The 13774-nt window shown below is 49.7% G+C and overlaps 1 protein-coding gene across 2 annotated transcripts in view; it reads right to left on the bottom strand.

Annotated features, from left to right (window-relative positions):
- The window catches only part of MROH1 (maestro heat like repeat family member 1), a 2204128-nt gene that overhangs the window by 91565 nt on the left and 2098789 nt on the right, over positions 1-13774 (bottom strand). The window lies entirely within an intron of this gene.

The raw sequence follows: 13774 nt of genomic DNA, 5'->3' as shown, positions 1-13774 counted from the left end.
GATAGTCCTCTTGTGTACAGCCCGACCTTTCTTGGCGCCTACATAGCCAACAAAGAGCTGGTCATCCACCTGGAACTGTTGTGTGCAATTCAGGTAAAATGAGAGCGTACATTTTGGGTCCAGACGGTGGAGCCTCTCTTCCTCTCTGGAAGGGTGCGGAGGCAGAAAGAAAGTGGGCAAGGTGATAGTTTGTCCGATGTGGAAGGCAGTAACAACCTTCAGCAAGAAGGAAGGAATGTCCGAATGAACAGACAGAAAAGGAGGCTTACAGGAAAGAGCCTGGAGCTCACTCACGTACCTAGTGGAGGTGAAGGCAACCAGGAAAGCAGTCTTCAAAGTCAATAGATCAAGAGGACATGTTGTGAAGGACAGTTGTGAAGCGGCTCAAAGGGAGAGCAAATCAGATAAGTGAGAACAAGATTCAAGTCCCACTGCGGCATCACAAACGGAATAGGAGGGAAAAGGTGAGTAATGCCTTTGAGAAATCTATGAACAACAGGTGACTTGAAAAGAGAGAGCTGATCAGGGAGCCTGAGAAAGGCCGAAATCGCAGAGAGGTAGCCCTTAATAGTGCCCAGAGCAGAGCCTTGCTGGGCCAGAGAAAGAAGCAACAAAAGGACTTCTGAAAGAGGGGCAGAAAGGGGATCCACAGCCTTTGCTGTGCACCATGCCACAAATTTGTTCCACCTGCAGGCGTATACCCATTTAATAGAGGGAGACTTAGCTGCCAGAATGTTATCACAGATTTCAGGAGGCAAGTCAAATGGAATCAACTGTCGCCGCTCAATCTCCACGCACGTAGGTGGAGGTTGGACAGGTTCAGGTGGAGGACCGCCCCCTGCTGCTGCGACAGAAGATCCTCAGGCAGAGGCAGACGGATCGCGGGATCCACGCTCATACTGAGTAGTTTGGGATACCAAACTCTTCGAGTCCAGTCCGGGGCCACAAGAATGACCTGGGCCCAGTTGCGCCTGACCTTCGTCAGCACTCTGGGTAGAAGTGGTATAGGCGGAAAGGCGTACAAAAGACCGCAACTCCACTTGTGACGAAAAGCGTCGCCGACCGAGTGCCGCCTTGGAAATTCCAACACGCAGAACTGATGACATTGCGCGTTCTCTTCGATGGCGAATAGATCTAACCAAGGCTCTCCCCACTGTTGAAAGAGACCTTGCACCACCTGCGAGTGAAGTTCGCCCTGGCGTTCAAAGAACCTGCCAAGTGTTGAACCATCAAGTAAATGACTTGACGTTCCAGCCATGTCCAGAGATGCAGAGCCTCTTGACATAGGGTCCATGACCCCACCCTGCCTTGCTTGTTGCAATACCACATGCTAGTGGTGTTGTCTGTGAACACCTGCACTACTCTCCCCTTGACAGAGGGAGGGAATGCTTTCAGTGCAAGTAGGATGGCCCGGAGGTCCAAAGGTTGATATGGAGCCTGGACTCCGCCTGAGACCAGAGGCCTCTTATCTCCGCCTCTCCCATGTGGCTGCTCCATTCCAGGAGGAACGCATCCGTCACCACTGTGTGCTCCGGCTGGGGAAGGGAGAGTTATCTGCCACTGACCCAATGCTGGTTCATGAGCCACCACTGCAACTGTTGCACCGTGCCCTCTGAGATCTGGACATCGTTGGACAGTTCCCCTTGATGCTTCGCCCACTGGAACTTCAGGTCCAACTGCAGAGCCCGCATATGCCATCTGGCATGATTGGTCAGCAGGATGCAGGAGGCCATGAGGCCCAGCAGTCTCAAGGTCATCCTGACTGAAACCCAGGACAAGGGCCGAAAGATCAGAATCGTAGCCTGAATGTTTCGGAATCGCTGTTCGGGAGGATAAACCCCAAACTGCGCCGTGTCCAGAACTGCTCCGATGAAGAGGAGTATCTGAGAGGGAATCAGGTGCGACTTCGGCACGTTGATGGAGAATCCCAGCACCCCAGTGGTGGTGGCTCTGCGACCGGTCCCTCGACCTCCCACGGGACCGGGACCTTGAACGGTGCGGAGCACACTCCCGGGCCTCTAGCAACTTTCGGGACTGCTCCTGCAAAGTTTTTGGAGCCACGGCCCAGAATTCGGGGCACGATTCGGAGTCGTGGTTGTGCCCCAGGCAGTAGATGTAGGAAGGTGGATACCTGACTATGGTTGCCCCCAACTTTTTGCCTGGTGTTTTGCTGGTTTTCCGACTTAGTTGACCTGGGGCCCTGCCAATCAGGACCCCAGGCCTACTGCTCTCTCTGTAAAATGGATTCCATGTACCTTAGGTACATATCTAATTGGTACTGGGCCACCTTATCAGACCCTGTAACTCAGGGCATAGGTGTACCCAGGGCCTACCAGGGGCTGAAGCATGTATTATGCCACCCCTGGATGGCCATCTAAATCTGACACAACTGGCTGCACGACAGCTGGGGCAAGGTGGTAGTAATCACCCTTTGCTTTAGATATAGTATACCTATATCTAACCCTAAAATGGACACACAGATTCCTATCAGTCACTCCTATGGCAGGCCTTGACAATCCTGAAGGCAGAGTGCTTGGAATTGTGTGAAATGGTGCTCTGGCATGAGCGGAGCCCGTTTGCAGCTTGCGGAACCAAATCCTAATAGCTGTTCCATGATAACGCATACCATATACTCTTAAGTGCATTATAATCCTCGCGGTTAAATGCTATCTTTGGTATCGCTTTATCAAAACATGTCGAGTAAGGTGTCATACGAATTGGAATACTAACCCCTCGCCAATTCTGGCGACGGGGTTAGCATTCCACCCTTCTAGAGGGACACGACATGTATGTAACTGTGAACCCCGGTTAAAGTTAACTGAAGCCTCAGCTCCACAAAATGGATGCTGCCACCACAGACACGAGTCTGACCTCCTGCTGCTGGGAGTCCTTCCAGCGAGGAGAGCTTGGACAAAGGGTTTCCTGTCAGGGGCGGTGCTAGCACCATCCCAGACAGGGATTTGTGTATCCTGGGTAGGCAGGGCTTTACAGGAAGGTGACTGCAAGTGGCACCCCGGTGCGCACTACGCATCTGCCGGCTAGAACCAGTTCCAGGGGCACACCAGCCCCTGGCCTGGGGAAAGTCCGGCATGGGAGAGGGGTGTAACCACCCCCCTTCCTCGTCCCACCCCTAGGGCAGGACCTAGTCGCATACCCACCCCTTTCTTTAGGATAAAGGCAGGAGCGGGGACCCTTCCAAATTAGATCATCTTTGATTCAAGAAACTACTTTCAACTAAAGGAACTCTCGACCCTTCTCAAGATTTCTCCCTTGTGGCTAAGGAGTAGTCACCCTGCATCCGCAGGCACCATCTAAGAACCGACCAGCACGACGAGACCCGGCTTCCCTGGCACCTCTGACCTCTACCTACCTCTACAGCCTAGCTGAGAACCGTAGGTGCGACGAGACCTCGAGGGACCGGCCATCATCAGAACTGCACGACTTCTATCCAGCACGACCGCCGAGGCATCCTCTGGTGAGTGCTTTGGGGTCCGAGAAGCCCCGACCCTGAGCAGCTCCAGCACCGAAGTCCAGCCCCCCAGCATCTCCACGATCTGCGTGGGGCCCTTCTGCTTTTTGGCTGCTCACCGCGTTGTCTGGCTACTAGCCCGCTGGCTTGTGGCCTTCTCGACGACGATCAACGACGACAACACTGCTGGTCTGGTTGCTCCAGACTGGCCCTTACTCCCTTCCAAAAGAGGAGCACCCCGGACCCTCCTGGTCCATTCCAGACGCCATTTTAGGTCCACTGCGTGGGCTTGAATTTGCCAAGACTTGTTGCCCCAATCCTGGGTCCAGCGACGTCAACAGCATCAACCATCGTGAGACAGCTCGCACCTCCATCCTGGTCGCCGACAACGCCTCCTGGTCCGTGAGACTGCAGAGCCCAGCGTCGCCCACTCACCTGGTCGAGGTGACTTCGCCCGGTGCCATCCTGGTGCCCACACAATCACTGGCAAGTGATTAAGAACTTGGTCCCCTCTGCTTTCAGGTGTCATCCATCTTCGATCCAGGCTTGGATCACTCGAACTATCTTCACTGGTCGCCTGCCAGCAACTTCTTTCTTCAGGCTCCTGGTTCGTCAACGAGGATTCCCGACGTGTTTTCAGACCTATGCAGCTGCAGCCCCTGGGCTAGGTAACTTCGGCATTTCGGTGCCCCAGCATAGCCTCACTATCCAAGGGTCCAGATCCACTTTCATTTTCGATCTACCTAGTCGGGTTCGCCCGAGAACACTAACTTTGCTTTTACTAGCTCCCATAGACTTTGTCCCGCATCCCGCGTGAGAGCGCACACTCTGCACCGGAGTCCCCTAGGCCTCCTACTAGTAATCTGAAGGTTCAGTAACGTAGTCCTAGCGATTCCAAAGCCTATTAGTACAGTACTTACCTGCTAGTAATTTCGCATTCCACTTTCAGAGTATATGGTTTTTCGTGCCCCTCTGGCATTTGTGTAAATTGTGCAACTTAAAGTATTTTTGTAAGAGTTTTGTTGTGTGCTTAGTACCCAGTACAGGGCTGTTGTGATCTAAATAAATACACTGTTTATTTTCATAACCCTTGTGTGGTGTCCTTTCACTTGGTGTTCAAGGGGTATATGTGATGGTATAACAGCTGGCTTAACACGCCCTCTAGAGTTTAGCCCGAAGACTGCTCGTATCCACGCTACTCGGATAGCTGGTCTATAAGGTTGACTTACAACCAATCATCAATAAGGGTTGTTTGGACTGATACAAAGTGCTCACTAGAATAGTGAACATTATATATCAGGCCAACTTCTCACAGTAGACACACTCATGGTGCGGGTTCGTCACTGACATTGTGCGGGGACAAGCAGCGCAAGACTTAACACCGGGTATCCCTATACACCAGGCGTCAAAGACTCAAAGAACAGAGACAAAAGTCCCAAAAACAACTCAGTCAAAAATTGACTGGTGGTACCGCTCTCTCCTGATCTGCGCTTGCTGGTGCGGAAAAATTAATTACTGACATCAGCACGCGTGGGAGCGTCCAAGTAGCTCCAGCGATGTCATCTTGGCGGGTACAGCGCCAGCGACTTACGCGGAGCCGCTCGACGACGCTTACCGATGCGCAGGGGTACTGTTGATGAAAACTTTCTGGATCCAGTCGGACGCCTGTGGGTAATTCTAAGATAAAGAATCTACCACTAACGTGTTTCTTTCAGATAGTAGAATTACACATGGGGGTAGGTTTCTCACATAAGAACCAAAAAGAACCAAAAAATTCAATAGATGAAAACATACATTAGGTGGTAATGAACAAGTTACTTACCTTCGGTAACGCTTTTTCTGGTGGATACAGTATCTGCCTGCGGATTCCTCACCTGCGGCACCATTCCGTGGAATTTTTCCTAGCTCTCCATGCCAACGAGGACATCACAATGCTGCGGCATCGCTCGCGACTCCGCATGACGGCATGGAGCCATAAGAGAGCCTCGTCGACGTGATGACGTCAGTTCAACCCAATTGAACATTTGGCATTGTGACGTTCTCGTCGGCATAGAGAGCTAGGAAAAAATTAAACGGAATGCTGGTGCAGGAGATATTCATAAGGTGAGGAATCCACAGGCAGATGTATCCATCAGAAAAGCGAGTTGATGTAGCAACAAAGTGCTAATGACTTTGAAATGGTCCTGCCCAGGGAGTTGGCGGTGTCCAGCCCACAACGGATGGTAAACTTCGCCACATCCCTCACGGCTGCGAGAGCCTGGGAGAGCACTACCTGGACCTCCTCTGGACACTGAGGCAGCGCCTGCGCTACCGTATCCCACAACGAGTGGGAATAACGGCCCAAGAGACTTGCAGTGTTTACCGGCCGCAGTCCTAAGCTGGCGGAAGATACATTTTTCTTTCCAAGATGGTCCAGCTTCTTGGATTCCCTTTCTGGTGTTTATGTTTTTGAAATTTTTATTGTGCGCAAATACCAGAGGGTGTCTCGGCGCATATCGGACTCCTGAGATGAAGCTACCTTAAAATTATTGGTCAAATAACCAAGTTTTCAGGAGCTTTCAAAAAATGGTGAGGGTTGGACTGGTTTTAATAGGCAGAGGAAGGGAGTTCCACAGCTTGGGGGTGGCTACTAGAAAACGCCTGTCTCCCCAGCTGGCAGTCCTGGTACGCGGGACAGCAAGAAGATGGGTACTAGCAGAGCGAAGGTGTCTTTGTGGGGCATAAATTCGAAAGGCATCTTTGAGGAACCTTGTTCCGGAGTCATGAATAGCTTTGTAAGCAATGCAAAGAGCTTTACATTTTATGCGATTCTTAACTCTTAGCCAATGCAAATGGCGTATGGCCATGGTGGTTGAGCGGCGACTGGGGATATTAAGCAGGATTCTGGCAGCTGCATTTTGCACGGACTGCATTTTAGCTAGAATCTGTTCCTGTGTGCCAAGAAAAAGGGCATTGCCATAGTCCAATTTTGAGAAGACAAGGGTGGTAATAAAAGTTTTCCCATCTCCTGCCGGGAGGTACGGCAGCAGTTTTCTAATTTTTCTTAGCATGAAAAATGATGAAGAGACCACCTTGTTCACATGGTGTTTGAACAGCAGCTTATCATCGAACACAACGCCAAGGTTTCTGACCTTGGCAACCGGGGTCGGGGGTGGACTCATTTCACTGGGCCACCAGCTGGAGGACCATTCTGGTGCAAGGTTGCCAAAGGTCATAACCTCGGTCTTGTCCGAGTTTAGCTTCAAGCAATTACTTGACATCCATGAACTGATTGTCCTCCTTCCTTCCTGAAATCTTGCAGCCACAGCTGGCCCGTCTTTGTGTATTGCCAACACCAATTGGGTATCATCCGCATAGGTGGTTAAGCGGAGACCCTGAGCTTTAATGACTCTCGCCAAATCTGCCACATATATATTAAATAAAGTGGGACTTAGTGCAGAGCCCTGCGGCACCCCACACGGTAGGGTAAATGTTGGCGAGTAGAAGGAGCCTAGTTTTACTGCCTGGGTACGATTAGCCAAAAAGGAGGCAATGAGGTCCCTGGCATGGTGGGTCACTCCCAGGGAGGTGACACAGTCGATCAGGATGGAATGATCGACCGTGTCAAAGGCGGCAGAGAGATCTAGAAGAACCAGGATCGCTGCCCCGCCCTGGTCCAGTATGGTCCTGATCTCATCTGAGGCCTTTATCAAAGGCATCTCAGTCCCATGGCCCTTCCTAAAACCAAACTGGGTGTCATCTAGGAGCTGATGGTGATCGATGAAATTCGCCAGTTGTTTATTCATGATGGATTCGAATATTTTGGCCGGGAAGGGGAGGCAAGCAATCGGTCTGTAGTTGACTGAATCAGAGGGGTCCAGGGAGGGTTTCTTTAATAAGGGCTTGATGATCGCAGTTTTCCAGATTTCAGGGTATATACCTGTTTGGAAGATGGAATTGCACAGGTCTGTAAGAGGGGAAGTAATAACCTCTTTTAAGGCACACAGGATAGAAGGGGGACATGGATCTAGAGGAGACCCTGATTTAATAGAATTGATTAGGATAGTAATCTGATCTGCCGTAGTCGGAAGGAAATTAGAAAAGAAAGGAGTGAGGGGGAGGGGCTGAGAGAGAGGTTCAGCATGATCGGAACTCGTTGCAGGGGAGAAAGATGAGTAGATGTTCGTAACCTTGGTAAGGAAGAAGTTAGCCAGCGTATTGCAAAGGTCTTGAGATGGGTTATTTAAAAGGCCTACTAGGGGATTGGAGAGAGCTTCAACAACTTGAAAAAGCCTTCTAGACGAATTCTGAGCAGATTCAATCTGATCACAAAAGAAAGCGCTCTTGTGGCTGAAGATTGCTTTTTTGTATAGTGCAAGCGCATCTTTATAAGTTTGTTTATCTGCGATGCTGCAATGTTTGCGCCATCGCCTTTCCAAGTTTCTACAGTATTGGCGTTGTAGCCGAAGATCCTCAGTGAACCATTGGGCAGATGGCTTAGCCCGGTTGGAGTTGAAGGATTTAACCGGGGCTTCTTTATTGATGGCGTCCAGAATCCAGTCCTGATATCTACTAGACAACAGGATAGGATTTAGTGATGGCTCATAAGAGGAATCAGCCAGGGGTTTGGCCAAGAGCGGAAGGTCTACATTTTTCCAGGCTCTCATAGTAATGGGGGTGCGAGAAGTATGTTGCGGGTGGTTAGGATTGTGGGCCAAAATGGTAAAGATAATTGCCGAATGGTCGGACCAGACTACCGGGAGAACTGTGATCAGTGCGATAGTAGGGTTATTGGTGAAGAGGCCATCAAGTATATGTCCTGCATGATGAGTAGGAGTTGCAACCAGCTCCTGTAGACCTACAGAGTGTAAATCAGTGATCAATTGGGCCGTATCTTTATCCCCTAGGGTTTCCAGATGGAAGTTGAAATCCCCTAACATGGTGTAGTCCGGATAGCTCAAAGAGAGTTCCGTAAGATCACCAAGGGTCGACAATAAACCGCTGTGTGGACCGGGGGGGGGGGGGGGGGGCAATTATCCTGTCCACTGGAGCCCTCGTGTTAAGCCTGGACCACATGCCCAAAAGAACGTCTGTGAGGGCCTCATTAAACGGGAGCTCCGAAGAGCTCGCAGCCGGTTGAAGCACCTCTGTCAGGAGGTTAGTCCTGAGTGCCACCATAGGAAGCTTGATGTTGAGAGCCTCGTCCACCCTACGCAACACCTCGGTGTATGATGCTCCCTCCTCCGTAGCCAAGGTAGGAGGAGACAACATGCCAAGGTCAGAAGAGGATTCCAGACTTCTGGCATCCCCCAGTTCCTCTCTCCATTACTGTTCAACTGGTCAGTCAGAGGGTCACCTGACCCTTCCCAGTCCTCCTCCTCATCCTCTTGGTGCCAATCTGGCCTAAAAGGGACCCTAGGAGTGAACAGGGGCACAAAAACCCATCTCAGTGCCGGAACTGGCGTCTCCGGTCCGGCTCCACGTCGGGACGGAGCCCAGGGTCGACTTCAACTTCTTCTTATGCTTTGACTTCCCCGAACCCCAGTGCGAAGACTTCGAAGACTTGGATCAATGGTGGTGGCTCCGCGACCGGTTCCGCGACCGGTCCCTCAACCTCCCTCGCGACTGGGACCTTTAACAGCGGGGAGCCGACGGCTGGCGCTCAAGCAGCCTTCGGGACCGCTCCCGCAAAGCCTTCGGTGCCATCGACCAGCAGTCGAAGCACGACTTGGGGTCGTGGTTGCGCTCCATGCAAAAGAGGCACACAAGGTCCGGATCGGTCACCGACATCATCTGATGACAGGAACCACATGGCTTGAAGCTGGGCATCCATCATGCACCAGAAGCCGAAGGTTCGAAAAAGAAGTTGAGAAAAAAGTCAGTCAAAAAGTGACTGGAGGTACCGTTCTTCCCGGATCTGCGCTGGCTGGCGCGAAAAAAGAAAAAACTGACGTCAGAGCGAGCGGGAGGCATCTAAGTAGCTGTCGCGACATCATCCCGGCAACCACGACGCCAACGACGGACGCAGAGCCGACTGACGCCACCTTCCGACGCGCAGAGGCACTGCTGACAAAAAAACTTTTCGGATCCAGTCTGACGCCGGGGGTAATTCTAAGGTAAGGAATTTATAACTCACATGTTTCTTTCAGGTTGCCTCTTTTTGCATCATCATGGTGACTTCTGAATGCAAAAGAAGTAGTTAGTATAGAGAAGTATTTGCTGGGGCAATGGCTGGAAGGAGGGAACTTGAAGCATAGAGAATAGCCATTCAACACAATATTCAAGATCCATTTGTCTTTCATGATGATGTGCCACTATTCCTTGTGGTTTGTCACACTTGCCTCCTCACCTAAGTGGGAAACAGGGAAGCGGAAAGAAACTCCTCATTGCTTTGCCACAGACTTTCCTGGTGGTGCAGGTTGTTGCTGCTGCTGTGCACCCTTTCCTCTTGATGGTCTACGAGGGTAGTAGTGAGATCTTGTCTGCTCCTGGTGCCGCTGCAAGTGAGGGGTTTGAACCCTCTGCTGGTAGAACCGCCTGTCGTCAGGCCTGTACTGTTTCTTGAAGTCTTTCTCGAGGCCCACTGCTGTCAGAGTGTCCAGCTTGGCCTTCATCCTGGATATCTCTTCATCCGTATTAGAGCTGAAGAGGGTGTTACCAGAAAACGGGCGGTTTGGGATGTAATGTTGCGCCTCAGGCTTCAGTCCTGTGAGGAGCAGCCTGAAAGATCGTCTTGCACATACCCCATGCACATATCCATGTGCTACCAATTCCAATGCATCTGCGCTTATGATTTAGTTGGCAACCAGGCCACCTTCATTAAGAACCTCCATGAAGTCCTGTCTGTCTTCTTTCGGTAAACCTTGAAGGAGAATCCCAAGCTGAATCTGTTGTAGCGCCCAAGAAGAGCTGAGGAACTTGCTACTCAATGAAGGATGCAGAGGTCCCGGCACATTCTTTCCCAGTGCATCCATCTCTTACTTTCCTTATCTGTAGGAGTTAACGATGATGATGATGATGATGATGATGATGCGGCAGCAGTGTGCGATTTACATGCTGCTGCCACTTTGACAAAATCTGGAGAAGGATCAGACCTGAGGAATAATGGGCTCTTGTTCCAGTTGGTTGGTGGGTGAGGGTTCTTTTAAAAACACAATGGGTTTCCCTTATTCCCTGGTCTTTTGATGCAGAGAATTTGGATTTCCCCTCAGAGTCTGTTCCTATTGTTGTTTTTTTATTATTTTCTGGGGAAGAGGACCTACCCCCTTTTTTTTCCTCGCTCTCTTTGTTTATGCCTGAAAACTTCAATAACCAGAATAACAAAATAAAAAAGCTCAGGTGTTGGTTAGATAATAAAACCATTCTTGCAATCGCACTGTGTCAGAGGTGCAACACTGATATATTTGTTTCTCTTTGCGACTCACAGCTGTCTCCAGCCAAACATCTAAAAGCAAATGTATTGTTCTTCGTGTTCCTAGCCTTGAGAGGAATATACAAGACAACTTGATAATGTGCCTACGAAGAAATGTTCTGCCAGTAGAACCATTTCTTAGTATGCTATCATGTACGTACAAAGCATATTAAAAGTCACAGTGTAAAATAATGTTAGTTTTAAGCGTTTAACTGAAATGGCGATCTTGTGCTCAGGCCTTGTTGAATCCCACAACAATAGGCTTGGGTAACTGTCTGCGCTGTAACATACAACAGGGCGATTTTCGACATACCATGTGGTCCTGTGGAGGGCTAGCCTTATTCTGGGAGGGGGTGTTTGCTTCTCTTGAGGAGGTGTTGGGGTGGAAAGTCCCCAGAGAGGCTCGATTGATGTGACTCCATGTTATGGAAGAAACAGATCGCGACAGACATCAGATGACATTTCTGTAGCTTAGCATGACCATGGCTGAGTAAAACATTGACAAGGCATGGAAATGACCCCAACCACCATCCAGAGGAAGCCTGGAGGAATATAATACAAGAACAGATCCACAAACAGACAAAGCCTGAAGCCAAAGTAAGAAAGTGCTAGTAGTTTTAAATTTTCAATGCAATCAGATTAAGCCCTAGGACACCCACCAAAGGAAGAGAGGAGCCTGTGCCCGAAAGTGCCTGCTAAACAGTGAAGGCAAATATGGAATGAATATCTAACAGTAAGCTGCTAAGGTCCTCCACAGTCACAACTGTAATGGCAAGATTTGCTCCTCTGTAGTGTTTCACCAGAGACAGTTCATGCTCCCGCAACAATCCCCTAATGTTACCTTTGAAGGCAAGTATTCATGGCAGTAGATTATGAGCCTGGGAGACTGAGCATCACTTCCTGCCTGCTCCACTTTTCCATTCCGGAGCCAGTAGAAATAACTGCACTAAGCCCAGCAGTTCCATGTGTGGCTGCAAGTGTTTTAATGACTTTCTCACCTTAAGGTTTAGCACCTATGGCCTCCACTCTACTGTTCAAGATGGCTGATCTTTCATGACGCCGCCAACGCATGGCATCATTACTTCAAAGACATCCACTCTTCCACCAGTAGGCTATACATCCTCCCGCAGTCAGTGGAGGATAGCACATCAAACAAGCATTGGCATAGCCAATAGGTCTCGCCTTTGGGACCTTATAAGTATTTAGTTATGCAGTACAATATCCTTACTGCAACAACATTTATTTATTTATTTATTTAGGTTCTTGTATAGCGCAGGAATCGACCCATTGGGTATCTCCGCGCTTATGGTCTTCCAAGATGCCAGATCAGAAACGTAATGATAGGGAGGCCAAGATATTAAGTGGCTAGAAACAGATGAGTTTTTAAAGCTTTCTTGAAGGCCTGTGTGTTAGTAATTTGTCTTAGGGCAAGGGGCAAATTGTTCCATAAAGTGGGACCCTTAAAGGACAGGGCACAGCCCCCTTGTCTTGCCTTCTTGATCCGAGGGACTTGTAACAATAATAGGTCGCTAGAGCGCAATGAACGGGTAGGAATATACAGCTGAAATAGTTCAGCCAGATATTTAGGGCCAAATCCCTGAAGACATCTATGGATTATACAGCACACTTTGAACTCGATTCTCTGGCGAATGGGCAACCAGTGGAGATTACACAAAAGAGGGTGTGAAGAAGACCTAGGAGGAGCGCCCAGAATTAATCTGGCCTCAGTATTCTGGACAACTTACAAACAGCTCAACTGCTCCTCGTTGACAGAGAGCAGTAAACCGTTGCAGTAGTCCAATCTACTGACGACCAGTGTCTGGACCAGAGTTTTCCTGTAGCAGTCATCCAGGAGCGGGAACACACGTCTCAGGAGCCCAATGGTCCTGAAACATGTTCCTGCCACCAGACGCAGTAGCGCCTGATCTAAACGCACCCCCAGATTTTTTACTGTCTGCTTAGGAAGAGGAGCAGATCCTAAATCTGGGGGCCACCACTCAGGTGACCACAAGAGGGGGGCTTCTCCAAAAAGCACGACCTTCGTCTTGCTTACATTGCATTGCAAGCAATTGGAGGCCATCCAGTCAGATACTGCTCTCACACCGGTGGCAAATGCCTGTTTGATTGCCGGTGTCAGGGTATGGAAAGGAAACAAAAGCTGAGTATCGTCAGCATACGATATTGGAGTGAACCCGTATTCCCTCACAATATCAAAGTGTGGGGCTTAGGCATGAGCCCTGTGGAACCCCCTTAGTGAGCTCCCTAGAGATTGATTGATGGGAGCCCAACCTGACGGTTTGTGACCGACCCGAGAGAAAGCTTTTTAGCCAGGCCAGAGCCAAGCCGCCTATTCCCACCTTCCGCAGACGACCGAGAAGAATGTCATGCGAAACCGTATCGAAGGCAGCGGACAAATCCAACAGCACCAAGATCATGGAGCCATTAACTGTTGCATGGCTAAACACTTATAAGGTCCCAAAGGCGAGACCTATTGGCTAAGCCAATGCTTGTTGTTTGTTAGTGTTGTGTAGGTTAGTTTAGTATTGGTCGGTTTTTTCTTGGAAAAAGAGAAGACGCCTGAAAATACCTGGGCTTAAGCACCACTGGCTAGTGCCTGTGTGGACAGAAGAAGTAGTTCCATTAGTCGATGTTTCGGACAAGTTTTGTGCTGATCCGTCAGCTCTTGCATGTCTAGAACCTTGACCCCAACATGGATGGAATGCCATCTGGTCGATTGAGAGAGATCTCCCTGTCAAGGATCATAGTTCTAAAGGACCTGGCAAACTCTCCAGTAGATCTCCTTGGATTTCAGCTGTACACCTGTTCTCTACCATAAGGGAGAAGCTTTCGGCAAATATGTTTTTGGTTTGCACACATGGCCTGCCGAAAAAATATATATACACCAACGTTATTCA

The sequence above is a fragment of the Lissotriton vulgaris genome, chromosome 4_1, assembly GCF_964263255.1.
Source record: "Lissotriton vulgaris chromosome 4_1, aLisVul1.2, whole genome shotgun sequence".
Classification (NCBI taxonomy): domain Eukaryota; kingdom Metazoa; phylum Chordata; class Amphibia; order Caudata; family Salamandridae; genus Lissotriton; species Lissotriton vulgaris.
Note: the sequence above shows the minus strand (reverse complement) of the source record. Positions and strands in the feature narration are given on the sequence as shown.